This window comes from Triticum urartu, chromosome 1A (assembly GCF_056163025.1).
Source record: "Triticum urartu cultivar PI428250 chromosome 1A, HENAU_Tu73, whole genome shotgun sequence".
Taxonomy (NCBI): domain Eukaryota; kingdom Viridiplantae; phylum Streptophyta; class Magnoliopsida; order Poales; family Poaceae; genus Triticum; species Triticum urartu.
The window spans coordinates 260,181,238-260,192,187 of NC_141873.1; the positions used below are offsets into that span (position 1 = coordinate 260,181,238).

The 10,950-nt window shown below is 43.7% G+C and overlaps 1 long non-coding RNA gene across 1 annotated transcript; it reads left to right on the top strand.

Moving 5' to 3' along the window:
* Positions 1-278: 278 nt before the first annotated feature.
* On the top strand, positions 279-5,189 carry LOC147990774 (uncharacterized). Its single transcript, XR_015609672.1, has 3 exons — positions 279-546; positions 1,897-1,971; positions 3,274-5,189. It is a non-coding gene; the product is annotated as an uncharacterized LOC147990774 (long non-coding RNA).
* Positions 5,190-10,950: the final 5,761 nt, after the last annotated feature.

The window sequence follows — 10,950 nt, forward strand, 5'->3', positions numbered from 1 at the left end:
GGTATTTTTCTGAAACAAAAATAAAAGGTAACTAAAATAAAACAAAAAAGAAAAAGTAAAAATAAAATAAAACAATAAAAGAAAAGGGAAAAGAAAAGAGAGGACCTAACCTACTAGGCCATTTGGCCCACCTAACTAAAACATGCCTAGCCTACCCCATAGCCGTCTTCAATCTTCTGTTCACAGAAGGCTCGGTGGCCGCCGTTGGCTCGTACACGCCACGGATCCTCCACACGTCGTGCATCCGCCGCCTCCACGCGTGGATAAGATGACCCCTCCTCACTCCCTGGCAAACCCTAATCCCCTTTCCCCTTTCCACCTCGCCGCCTTGTCGTTACCGTGTCAACTGAGCTCCTCATGCCATGGGGTGATGTCCAAGAGCCGCGTCTTCTACGTCAACATCGACTCCGAGGAGAAGCTCGCACAGGGGATCGCCACTGCACCGAGATCGAGTTGTTCCCCTTCTCTGCATCGTCGTCGATCTGCTCCGAATAGTGCCGCTACGGTGCCTCTCCCCGCTCCACCGGGCATCTCCTCGAGTTCACTGTGAGGCCCGCTTCCTCCCCGCCTCTTCCCGAGCTCGGATTCGAGCTTGAGCACGTTCCCCTACAACCACCGTAGCTCGCCGTCCGCCATGTCCGACCCGAGCTCCTGCGTGCTGTTCCTCCTTGCGTGATACTGCCCTTGCGTAGATGCTGCATCCGTTGCTCTTTGCTAGGACCGCTGCCGTGGCCTGCTGCTACTTTCTGCTGCTGCTCTCATACGCTGCTGCTCCTGCCGAGACGCTCCGCCCGTGATGCCTTGCCACTGCTGCCCACTCCCGCCGTGCTCTCCTGCGCCAACCACCCGCGCCCGCGCGCCTCCCATTCCCGCCTGCAGCGCCGCCCTCGCTCGCCCGTCGGCGCCCACTACCACCAGCGCCCTGGGCACGCGTCGGCCACGCCCCGCCCGTGCCCCCCTGCTCCAGCGCCTCGTCTAGCCTGCTGCGTCGTCCCCTGCTAGCCGCCGCGCCCCGGGCAGCCCCGACAGCGCCCCCGACTCGCCTCCCGTCCTTGGCCTTGCGTGGCCACGCCCGTCGTCTCCTGTGGCCGGCCACCACCGCCGCTGCCTGCCGCCCGAGTACCGCCGGCACTAGCGTCTCTGTGCGTGCGTGCACAGCCGCGTCCAGAGCCGGCTGTGTCACCGCCACATGGGGCCGGCCCTAATTAGTTTAGGGGCTAATCCCCCTTTTCTTTTAAAAAAGGAAAACAAAACCCCCTTGAGTATGACTAGTGGCCCCGCCCTATAAAAGAATAAAAAAGGGATTACAAAAATAATAATTATTTAATTAACTAATTAGTTAGTAGTTTAATTAAATTAACTTAATTGACTAACAGGTTAGACTAATCAGTCCATGACACTAGGCCCCACTGCCAGCTTTGACTAGTCAACAGACAACACTTTGACTGTTGACTGTTGAGTCAGCACCCCTCTGGTCCCACATGTCATGGACTCTGGCTAGAGTAGTAATAGGTGACAAAAGTATTCTGTCTTTATTTCGAATTGTAATAATTTCAGAAATTCAATAAAACTTTGACAAATCATAGAAAATAAACTGTAGCTCGGATGGACAAACTTTGTACATGAAAGTTGCTCAGAACGACGAGACGAATCCGGATACACAGCCCGTTCGTCCGCCACGCATCCCTAGTATAGCAAACACGCAACTTTCCCCCTCCGGTTCGTCTGTCCAAAAACGCGAAACACCGGGGATATTTCCCCGGATGTTTCCCCCCTTCACCGGTACCACCTCGTACCGCGTTAGGGCACCCCTAGCACCGATACTTGTCATGTCATGCATCGCTATGCATCTGTTTGCTTAACATTTATTGTTTCTTCCCCCTCTTCTCTCACTAGACATCGAGCCCGACGCCGCTGCTACCCAGTACGACTACGGTGTTGACGACCCCTCTCTCTTGCCAGAGCAACCAGGCAAGCCCCCCTTGATCACCAGATATCGCCTACTCTCCTCTATACTGCTTGAATTAGAGTAGTGTAGCATGTTACTGCTTTCCGTTAATCCTATTCTGATGCATAGCCTGTCATTGTTGCTCCAGCTGTTGATACCTTACCTGCAATCCTAAATGCTTAGTATAGGATGCTAGTTTACCATCAGTGGCCCTACATTCTTGTCTGTCTGCCATGCTATACTATCGGGCCGTGATCACTCGGGAGTTGATCACGGGTATATACATATACATAATATATGATACTTGTGGTGACTAAATATGGGTCGGCTCGTAGGAGTACCCGCGAGTGATTCACGGATTGGGTCCGAAAGGACGTTTGTCCCGACGGCCCTCTGAGTGGATCTTTGTGGCGAAGCGACATGGTAGGTTGAGACCACCTAGGAGAGAGGTGGGCCTGGCCCTGGTCTGCGTTCGCGGTTATTTCAAGATAACACATTTAATGAGATCTTGGTATTTGATCTGAGTCTGGCTACTGGCCTATACGCACTAACCATCTACGCAGGGACAGTTATGGGCACTCGACATCGTGGTATCAGCCGAAGCCTTCGTGACGTCAGCGACTGAGCGGTGCGCGCCGGATTGGACTGGAACGCCTGCTAGGCTAGGTCTGCTTCCAGCCGCGTTCGCAACGTGCAGGTGTGCAAAGGGCGATGGGCCCAGACCCCTGCGCCATAGGATTTAGACCGGCGTGCTGACCTCTCTGTTGTGCCTAGGTAGGTATGCAACGTGTTGATCTTCTGAGGCTGGGCATGACCCAGAAAAGTGTGTCCGGCCAAATGGGATCGAGCGTGTTGGGTTATGTGGTGCACCCCTGCAGGGAAGTTAATCTATTCGAATAGCCGTGATCTTTGGTAACAGGACGACTTGGAGTTGTACCTTGACCTTATGACAACTAGAACCGGATACTTAATAAAACACACCCTTTCAAGTGCCAGATACAACCGGTGATCGCTCTCTAACAGGGCGACGAGGAGAGGATCGCCGGGTAGGATTATGCTATGTGATGCTACTTGGAGGACTCCAGTCTATTCTCTTCTACATCCTGCAAGACGGAGGCTGCTAGAAGCGTAGTCTTCGACAGGACTAGCTATCCCCCTCTTATTCCGGCATTCTGCAGTTCAGTCCACATATGATACCCTTATTCCTTTTGATACCAATGCATACAAATGTAGTGTAGCTCCTTGCTTGCGAGTACTTTGGATGAGTACTCATGGTTGCTTTTCTCCCCCTTTTCCCCTTTCCTATATCCGATTGCTGCAACCAGACGATGGAGCCCAGGAGCCAAACGCCACCGTCGACGATGACTACTACTACTAAGGAGGTGCCTACTACTACGTGCAGCCCGCTGACGACGACCAGGAGTAGTTTAGGTGGATCCCAGGCAGGAGGCCTGCGCCTCTTTTGATCTGTATCCCAGTTTGTGCTAGCCTTCTTAAGGCAAACTTGTTTAAAGTTATGTCTGTACTCAGATGTTGTTGCTTTCGCTGACTCGTCTATGATCGAGCACTTGTATTCGAGCCCTCGAGGCCCCTGGCTTTATTATGATGCTTGTGTGACTTATTTATGTTTTAGAGTTGTGTTGTGATATCTTCCCGTGAGTCCCTAATCTTGATCGTACACATTTGCGTTCATGATTAGTGTACGATTGAATCGGGGACGTCACAGCACACATGATGAATCAATAGGGTCAAAATGAGAATGGCAAATGATGTCAACGAATATTACAAGTCATATGGAATTAACCATAATGCAGGAAAGCAAGAAGTTTAGTAGCAATAGGCTGCTGAGGATTTTCCGAAGACTGATTAGCATTTCAAAGAATTTGTGAAGCATACGAACAACTGGGGATGAGAGGATACTCGGTTAGTGCGAGGAATTATCCAGTAGGGGTCTTCATGTGCCAAAGAACTGCAAGGTAGTGACACAAATGGTTCTCGGAACAATAGAGAGAATTTTGAGGAATGATTGTATGAATGGCAAGTGTATGTAGTTATCCATAGGTATTTATCAGTGGTAGGGAATTTGAAAAGGCCGTGGGCACAAGGGTCTCGGGAAAACATCGAAGAGTATCTTAGAATCTTCTGGTGAAGTGGGCGATCATCTAGAATGAGGGGCTCTCCAGGAGGAAGTATTTACGAGAACCTAATGTTAGAGTTTGCAAAATTATTTAAGTCGAATAGAAGAGAGATCAGAGTCCCAGAGTATAGATGAGGAATAAAAGATCCTAATACCACCCAATGGCGATGTGGGCCCATGGGTCACACAACCATGTTAGTAAAATAGTTTTCATCGACTAGACTCAACTTCAGCCAAGGAGTGTGGAAGGGGAATTCCTATAGGCAGTCGGCTCTGATACCAACTTGTGACACCCCGATTCAGTCGTACACTAATCATACACGCAAACGTGTACGATCAAGATCAGGGACTCATGGGAAGATATCACAACGCAACTCTAAAAATAAAATAAGTCATACAAGCATCATATTACAAGCCAGGGGCCTCGAGGGCTTGATACGTCTCCGTCGTATCTACTTTTCCAAACACTTTTTCCCTTGTTTTGGACTCTAACTTGCATGATTTGAATGGAACTAACCCGGAATGATGATGTTTTCAGCAGAATTACCATCGTGTTATTTATGTGCAGAAACAAACGTTCTCGGAATGACCTGAAACTTCACGGAGCAACTTTGTGGAAAATATGAAAAATACCTACAAAATATGAAGGCCAGGGGGCCCACCGCCAGTCCACGAGGGTGGGGGGCGCGCCTGCCCCCCTAGGGCACGCCCCCTACCTCGTGGCCCCCCTGGTGCCTCTCCGACTCCAACTCCAACTCCATATATTGTGTTTCGGGGAGAAAAAAATCAGAGAGAAGAATTCATCGCGTTTTACAATATGGAGCCGCCGCCAAGCCCTAAAACCTCTCGGGTGGGCTGATCTGGAGTCCGTTCGGGGCTCCGGAGAGGGGAATTTGTCGCCATCGTCATCATCAACCATCCTCCATCACCAATTTCATGATGCTCACCACCGTGCGTGAGTAATTCCATCATAGGCTTGCTGGACGGTGATGGGTTGGATGGGATCTATCATGTAATCGAGTTAATTTTGTTAGGGTTTGATCCCTAGTATCCACTATGTTCTGAGATTGATGTTGCTATGACTTTGCTATGCTTAATGCTTGTCACTAGGGCCTGAGTGCCATGATTTCAGATCTGAACCTATTATGTTTTCATCAATATATGAGTGTTCTTGATCCTATCTTGCAACTCTATAGTCACCTATTATGTGTTATGATCCGTTAACCCAGAAGTGACAATAATCGGGATACTTACTGGTGATGACCGTAGTTTGAGGAGTTCATGTATTCACTATGTGTTAATGCTTTGTTCTGGTACTCTATTAAAAGGAGGCCTTAATATCCCTTAGTTTCCGTAAGGACCCCGCTGCCACAGGAGGGTAAGACAAAAGATGGCATGCAAGTTCTTTTCCATACACACGTATGACTATGTTCGGAATACATGCCTACATTATATCAATGAACTGGAGCTAGTTCTGTGTCACCCTAGGTTATGACTGTTACATGATGAACCACATCCGTCATAATTCTCCATCACTGATCCATTGCCTACGAGCTTTCCATATATTGTTCTTCGCTTATTTACTTTCCCGTTGCTATTGCTATCATCACTACAAAATACCAAAAACACTGCTTTTACTACTGTTACCTTTTGCTACCGTTACCACTACTATCATATTACTTTGCTACTAAATACTTTGCTGTAGATACTAAGTTTCCATGTGTGGTTGAATTGATAACTCAACTGCTAATAATTGAGAGTATTCTTTCGCTCCCCTTGTGTCGAATCAATAAATTTGGGTTGAATACTCTACCCTCGAAAACTATTGCAATCGCCTATACTTGTGGGTTATCAAGACTATTTTTGGTGCCGTTGCCAGGGAGCATAGCTCTATTCTTTGAGTCACTTGGGATTTATATCTTCTTATCATTATGAAGAACTTGAAAGATCCGAGAACCAAGATTTATCCCTCTAGTACGAGGGGAGGTAAGGAACTGCCATCTAGCTCTGCACTTGATTCACCTTCTGTTTTGAGTAAGCTTGCGAAACCTATACCTGCTTCTGCTATTCGTTCTGATACATCGCATGTTATTGATGATGCCACTTCTGCTATACATGATACTTATGATGAAACTACTTCTATACTTGATACTACTGTGCCACTTGGTGATTTTCTTGATGAACAACTTGCTAGGCCTAGAGAGATTGAAAATATTGAATATGATAATACTGATGAAAGTGATGATGAAGAATCACTTGTTATTCCCGAGGGTTATGTTTTTGATCAAGAAGCTTCTTTAGCTATTTTAGCTTGCAAAGATAGAAACGAACTTAAGAGGGTATTAGCTAAATGGAATAAGCAATCTCTAAATGCTAGAATGAAACCTAACCCTTCTATTGCTACTTCACCTATCTGTGTTACCGATAAGGATTATGAATTCTCTGTTGATCTTGATATAATTAATTTGGTTGAATCTGATCCTTTCCATGGCTATGAATCTGAAACTGTTGTGGCACATCTTACTAAATTAAATGATATAGTCACCCTGTTCACTAAAGATGAGAGAACTCATTACTTTTATATCCTTAAAATATTACCGTTCTCATTAAAGGGTGATGCTAAGATATGGTTTAATTCTCTTGATCCTGGTTGTGTGCGTAGTCCCCGGGATATGATTTATTACTTCTCTGCTAAATACTTCCCTGCTCATAAGAACAAGCTGCTTTAAGGGATATATATATAATTTTGTGCAAATTGAAGAAGAGAGTCTCCCACAAGCTTGGGGGAGGCTTCTCCAATTACTTAATGCTTTGCCTGATCATCCTCTTAAGAAAAATGAAATACTTGATATCTTTTATAATGGACTAACCGATGCTTCCAGAGATTACCTGGATAGTTGTGCTGATATGTTTTCAGGGAAAGAACACCGGATGAAGCTGAAATTCTATTGAATAATATGTTGACATATGAAAATAATTGGACACCTCTGGAGCCAATTCCTGAGCCTATTCCTAAACCAACTCCGAAGAAGAGGGGTATTCTATTTCTCAGTCCTGAAGATATGCAAGAGGCAAAGAAATATATGAAAGAAAAAGGTATTAAAGCTGAAGATGTTAAGAATTTACCTCCTATTGAAGAAATACACGGTCTTAATTTACCGCCTGTTGAAGAAACATATGATCTTAATCCTTTACCTATTGAAGAAACTCATGGTCTTGATAACCCGACACAGGTAGTAAAGGTAAATTCTCTCTATAGATATGATAAAGTTGTAATCCCATTTACTAAGTTTGCTAGCCCATGCTTAGATGAGTTTGATAAATTTATGGCTAAGCAAGAAGATTTTAATGCTTATTTTGGTAGGCAATTGAAATACAATTCAAATATGCTTGAACACTTGGGTGATTATATGGCTAATGTCAAAGGTGAACTTAAACTTATTAGTAAACATGCTTCTATGGTTACCACTCAAGTAGAACAAGTACTTAAGGCTCAAAATGATTTGCTCAATGAATTGAATAGTAAGAATAATGATAATGCTGTTAGAGTTATGACTAGAGGTGGTAAAATGACTCAGGAACCTTTGTATCCTGAAGGCCACCCTAAGAAAATTGAGCAAGATTCTCAGAGAAATAATATAGATGCACCTAGTCCTTCTAAAAGGAAGAAAAAGAAAAATGATAGGACTTTGCATGCTTCTAGTGAACCTGTTACTGAAACACCTGAGAATACAAATGATATTTCTATTTCTGATGCTGAAACACAATCTGGTAATGAACCTGAAACTAGTGATAATGCTAATAATAATGTTCATGATGATGCTCAACCTAGTAATGATAATGATATAGAAATTGAACCTGTTGTTGATCTCGATAACCCACAATCAAAGAATCAATGTTATGATAAGAAAGACTTTGTTGCTAGGAAACATGGCAAAGAAAGAGAACCATGGGTTCAGAAACCCATGCCTTTTCCTCCCAAACCATCCAAGAAAAATGATGATGAGGATTTTGAGCGCTTTGCTGAAATGATTAGACCTATCTTTTTGCATATGCGATTAACTGATATGCTCAAAATGAATCCTTATGCTAAGTATATGAAAGAAATTGTTACAAATAAAAGAAAGATACTGGAAGCTGAAATTTCCACCATGCTTGCTAATTATACTTTTAAGGGTGGAATACCAAAGAAACTTGGAGATCCCGGTGTACCAACTATACCATGCTCCATTAAAAGAAACTATGTTAAAACTGCTTTATGTGATCTTGTACCCGGTGTTAGTGTTATGCCTCTCTCTTTATATCATCGACTTGATTTGAATAAGTTGACACCTACTGAAATATCTTTGCAAATGGCTGATAAATCAACTGCTATACCTGTCGGTATTTGTGAGGATGTGCCTGTTGTAGTTGCAAACGTTACTATTTTAACGGACTTTGTTATTCTTGATATTCCCGAGGACGATAGTATGTCGATTATCCTTGGTAGACTCTTTTTGAATACTGCATGGGGTATTATTGATTGCAACAAAGGAAATGTCACTTTTTATGTTAATGGTAATGAGCATATGGTACACTTTCCAAGGAAACAACCTCAAATTCGTAGTATCAACTCTATTGGAAAAATTCCATCGATTATATTTGGAGGTTTTGAATTTCCTCTTCCTACTGTCAAGAAGAAATATGATATTCTTATTATTGGGGATGTGCATATCCCCGTTGAGGTAACATAGTGTTATTCGAAATTTCTCCGGTTCCATGTTATTCGGAATGAGTTCGTTAACAAGACTTGATCAACCATGTTAGTGGATTCCTTTTGATGAGCATGAGATGGATGAAATTAGACAGCATAACCTTCTGTACCCCACTTTTACTTTCTATTATTTATATTAAATAAAATTAAAATAAAAGTTCTCCAAATGCCCTGAAATTTAAATATGATTTTTTCCAGAATATTTGAGAATATTTGGCACCGAGAACACAGCAGGGGGGTCATCCACCTGGCCACGAGGGTGGAGGGCGCGCCCTACCCCCCTAGGCGTGCCGCGCCCCCTTGCCTCGTGGGCCCATGGTGGCCCTCCTCCACTTATCCTTTCACCCACACACTCCTTCTTCCTCCCACAAACACGAATATCCAGCTCAAACCCAAGTCCAAGCTCGTTTTGCTGCCATTTTCGATCTCCTTGCTCAAAGCACCTCTCACAAAACTGCTTGGGGAGATTGTTCCTTGGTATGTGACTCCTCCATTGGTCCAATTAGTTTTTGTTCTGTGCTTTATTCATTGCAAAATTTTGTTTCTTAGGTGACCCTCTTCTTGAGCTTGCATGTCAAATTTATATGGTCAAAAGTAGTTTTGATGCATGATATAGGCCCTAGGCACTTGTAGGAGTAGTTGCTATCAATATTATTGAGTTTGGTTTACTTTTATTTTGAAGTTACTAAAAATTTTCAGAATTTTTCAGAGGAAGAATAATGCTTAGGGAAATGTTTCAAGGTGGTTCCTCAAGGAAGCAAGGACCCAGGCTTGCGATGCGTAATGCTGATGAAGAGCCACCAAGAGACACTCCAGTGCGTCCTTGTGAGTGGCCTTCTGAAAATTTTCTGGATCGAGCAGGAATTAAAGAAGAATTCAACGCATATTTCGTAACGCCGATCTTGTGAGCTTCGAGGAAGAGAAGTGCAGTCAGTATCACAACCTCACCAGTACCTTTGTGAGGAGGTTCGAATTTTCAACTTCACGTAATTCTCCAACTCTCCTATTTGACCTTTATGAAAATTCTTATACTATGGACTTAGAGGACTTTACCACTGCTTGCAAACTTCCACAATGGGGTAGTATAAGGGATCCTCACAAATCTGAATTTAGAGATTTTATTACTAGTATAACTGTGGGAGAATCTAGAGATATAACACAAGCTACCATAGGGAGCATTCACTTTCCTGCTATACATTATTTTGCTCTCTTCAAGGGTAGATGCATTAATGGTAAAGATGAGGCATGTCACATGTGTGTCCCTGACCTCAATATTCTTAGGAGTGCTGTGTTAGGAGATAAATCTTATAATTTGGGAGCCATTGTTGCACTTAGGATGCATCTTAATTGATTTAATGGAGATTTCTTTGGAGGAATTTATGCAACCCACATATTTAATTTTCTTGGTATAGCCATACGTGAAGATGATATTGAATTACCTCCTTCTTACTTAGACTTTAATGCTATGGTTCACCACCAGTTTGTCGAGAGGAATGAATCATCTCTCTAGTATCGACTAATCTTTGACAGACGCCGTGCTGTCCATATTACTCTCCCTGCTCCTTCCTTATTTGATCATCAGGCAAAAGGAAGATATACTATTACCAGAGAGGAGGCAGATGAGTACGAGAGGAGAGCGGAGGCCGCTCGTCGCCATGCTGCAGCTCAGCAGGCGATAGCCGCTGCATCGCAGTACGACCCCAACTACTATTATGGATATCTGCCAGGCCAGCCGTGGGCATAGACCAACTTACGCCAAAAGCCTAAGCTTGGGGGAGTACGTATTTCTCACCGACATTACATTTATGTTCACACACTCATTGCCAGATGTCGGTGCTCATACTTTTTCATTGTATCATCCATGCTAGTTTAATTTCCTTTTTATGCTTTCTTCTTGTGTGTTTGATAAACCTTAAGAAAAACCAAAAAATTAATTGTAGCTTTTAGTTAGTTTAATTTCCATGCTTGTAGTAGTAATTAAAAAGAAAACCCAAAAAGATTTCCTGTTCTTCTTTTGCTTGTTGGGAGCTCTCCGGTGTAAATAGGTTTATTCCTTTTCTTTTCTTTGGGGGTCGATAGGAGAAGACCATAATTAAATTGTTGAAGTGGCTC